This window comes from Triticum dicoccoides, chromosome 5B (assembly GCF_002162155.2).
Source record: "Triticum dicoccoides isolate Atlit2015 ecotype Zavitan chromosome 5B, WEW_v2.0, whole genome shotgun sequence".
In the NCBI taxonomy this organism is placed as follows: Eukaryota; Viridiplantae; Streptophyta; class Magnoliopsida; order Poales; family Poaceae; genus Triticum; species Triticum dicoccoides.
This window is the reverse complement of record NC_041389.1, coordinates 424,140,865-424,144,799: the sequence shown is the minus strand read 5'-3', so window position 1 is coordinate 424,144,799 and position 3,935 is coordinate 424,140,865.

Sequence of the window (3,935 nt, the reverse complement as noted above, 5' to 3'; positions counted from 1 at the left end):
GCTGGTTTTTAACCCTCGCTACTACTAAGTGGTCTCTACCGTGCCCCTGGACCATGCCATAGTAGTAGCGATGGTTATAAACCCGCGCTACTACTAAGTTTTTACCCCTCGCTACTACTAATCGGCCTCAACCGTGCCCCTCGGGGACATGCCATAGTAGTAGCGAGGGGTAAAAACCCGCGCTACTACTAAATACTGGGTTTTTTAAACTCTAGCCCCCATGGATCGCCTTTTCAGTTTTGTAAAAAGCAAAAGAAAATGATAAAAACTTCAAAAATTAAAATCCTTCGAGATGTAGTTATACATGTACTACTTAGGGAAATTTAAAAACTTAAATTTCGACATGTTTTGCAAAAAGTGTAGGGAAAATGTAAAACGGCTATAACTTTTGCATACGATGTCAGAAAATACGTATAATATATCAAAATGTTCAGCACGAAAATCCGCATCCGATTTAGGCGGCCTATGGCCTGTTTGCAAAATTTTAGAATCCTCAAATTCTAAAAGGAAAAAAAGTTATGCTCAAATTTCAGTTTTTTTTCAATTTTGGTCAAATCTGGTCAAACTGTGGTGAAACTACTTATTCAAGAAGTATTAGTGTTACTAAATAATTATTCAAGAATATTAGTGTTACTAAATATTAGTACTAAAGGTTAGACGTTTAGTCCACGTTTGATCCACCAACCGGTACTAAAGGTCCCATTTTCAAACTCTACAACCCCCCCTGGATCGCCTTTTCAGTTTAAAAAAATAAAAGAAAATGATGAAAATGTCAAAAAAAAAAAAGAAAATAAGTTTCCCATGTGATATGTGGTCTAGTTGTTGGGAAAATTTGCAAATATGAGTTTCGACTTTATTTGCAAAATCTCTTGAGAATTTGTAAAAATGGGCATAACTTTTGCATACTAACTCGGATGAACAAGTTTTTTATATGAAAATCATCTACTCGAAAAGTTACATCATAATTTAACGGGGGGAACCCCGTTAAACATTTTCAAAATCCTCAAAAACCTAACAGAAAAAAAGTTACGGGGCTTTTAAGATCTCGAGGCAAAAAATTCATCAAATTTCAGTTTTTTTTAATTTTTGTTAAATCTGGTCAAACTATGGTCAAACTAATTATTCAAGAATATTAGTGTTACTAAATAATTATTTCAGTTTTTTTGAATTTTGGTCAAATCTGGTCAAACTATGGTCAAACTGTGGTCAAACTAATTATTTTTTAGAACAATAGTTTCAAACTCAAACAGTGAAATGTGTGACTTCATGCTCAAGCTAAATTCCTGAGGTTAATAGGATTGACATCTTACTATTGTCAGGAAAACAACAAGTGCAGACTTGGAAATGAGGGAGAATAGAACCCGAAAGTTAAGCGTGCTCAGGCTGGAGTAATGAGAGGATGGCTGACCGTCCGGGAAGCTAGATGATTTGGAATGATGAGGGGTGGTTAGAGATTAAATTGAGCAGCGATGAAGGGTGATTAGAGATTGGAGGTTAAAATAATTCAGAAATTTGAAAATTAGGGAAAAATTGAATTTTTTTGAAAAAAATCAAAAAAAAATCAGAGATTAGAGATTAGTAGTAGCACGGGTTTTTACCCACGCTAGTACTAACGGACGTAGTAGTTGCGCGGGTGGCACCCGCGCTACTACTATACGTTAGCTGTAGCGCCTTATTAGTAGCGCCGGCCCCCGCGCTACTAATAGGCCCTAAACTCGCGCTGCTGCTAGGCTTTTCCCTAGTAGTGAGGGTTCTGCTGTGGATTTGGGGGAGGGGGGAGCTGGCAAGGGAGATTGAGTGGACTAGTTGAGTGAAACGTGGGCGGTCCATGGGGGACGGGAGGTTTTGACGGCTTAGGTGAAAAGGGTGGAAAATATCCCCGGTCACCACGTGGAAAGGCCTATGCAAACGGTTGCCTCTAAGCGCTCATGTGCACAAAGAGTATAATTTCATTTGAAATGAAGACGTACTAATTTTGAAATGAAGATGTGAGTTCATCGTTTCGCCTCTAAATTTTTCCCGTGTCAAGCAGTCAGCATTATACCACGGGTTTGATTTGCTGGCGCATTTCAGGTCTTGTGTGCCATATGTAAGAAATTTTTTGGCATTTATCGTGCATTTTGGCATATAAATCAATTCCTAGCCGGACTGTATTTCCTCTAGAAAGGGATGATGATAGCCGTTTGATCTGGGAGCATCCAACAGTGCAGACGTACGATCCGTGGGGTTTGGGTTCTGCCCAATCAGAACGCACAACTCAGATCACGTGCGCAGCAAGGGGGGGCATCGGCCATGGTTTGGTAGGCACATGACTTTCGTGAGTGAACCTTGTGCTATTTGAAAACATTTACATGAACTAACAACATATTTTCGTTTGAATGAAAACAAGAGTTCATCGTTTTGCCTCCAAATTGTTTTCCATGGTAAGAATCACCATTGTACCCTATGGTTCGATTTTCTCATGCATTTGAGGTATCGTTTGCTATATTTGAGTCATTTCCTATATAGTCGCAACTCTAGGTTAGTGCTAGCTAGCTAGCAAGATCATTTGTGTGTTGCTTTGGGAGTTTTCATTCATTGTTCGAGAAACGGAAAAAAATCAAATAGTTCGGCCACAGGGTGCGGCCAGAGGCGTATTCCACGTTGGCATTCTAATTACAGGAAGTGCATATAGAGTTCGGAAATAACGAAAACCGGTGTGTCACCGTGCCGTGTTCTTAGGATCACATGGATTTTTTTGGTAAAGATGGCACGAGTTTTGATGCTCACACCTTCCAAATCGGAGCATCTCACAAGAAGGATCACAGTTTCCAAAAGGAGACGCGACACTTTGGACTCCAATCGTCACTGACTACATCGTTCCGCTTTGAATTATTTTCATGGTAAACAATCACGTATATACCCTCGGTTTGATTTTCTAGCCCATTTCAGTCTCGTTGCTATATTCAAGTCATTTTTTCCACTTACCTTCCATTTAGTGCATATAATTAAATTCAAACCCGTTCTACAACTACACATCTGGGTGTTAGTTAGCAAAGAAGGTGTACAAATCATTTGTGTGTCGCTTTGCGAGTTTTCATACATTATCTGAGAAACGGGGAGAAGTTTCAAACATTTTGGCCACAACGTGCGGCCACCGACGTAGGCCTAGTTGGTATTTTAATTACTGGGAATTCAGATGGAGTCCAGACTTCATCAAAATTGGTGTGTGCCTGTGGCGTGCTCTCATGACCTCGGGGAATTTTTTTGGTAAAGCTAGGCACATGTTTTGATGATCGCTCCTTCCAAACCAGAGCATCTCACATAAAGGACCATGGTTTCCAAAAGAAGACGTGTCAATTCAAACTCCACTGGTCGATGCCTTCATCGTTTGGCCTCATAAAAATTTCCACGGTAGCATTCACCATTATACCATGGGTTTGATTTTCTAACGCATTTCAGGTATCGCTTCCTATTTTTAAGACATTTGTTGAATTTAACGTGCAATTTGTGGATATAAATAAAATCACAACCGGAACTGCATGTGCCGTCGAAAGGGATAAGGATCGCCGTTCAATCAAGGAGAATCTAACTATGCAAACATATGATCCGTGGGGTTTGGATTCTGGCCAATCAGAACGCACGACTCAGATCGTGCGCGTGGCAGAGGGGGGCATCGGCCACGTTTTAGTGAACACACGACTTTGGTGATTTAACCATGTGCTATTTCAAAACATTTACATTAACTAACAACATATTTTTGTTTGAATGAAAACATGAGTTCATCGTTTCGCCTCCAATTTTTTTCCACGGTAAGAAATCACGATTGTACCCTATGGTTCGATTTTCTGGTACATTTTACTATGCAGCAGGCCTCGCTAGCAATCTAAAACTTTGAATATGCAAAAAGAAAAGATATCTCGTTTAATTATATATATATATATATATATATATAT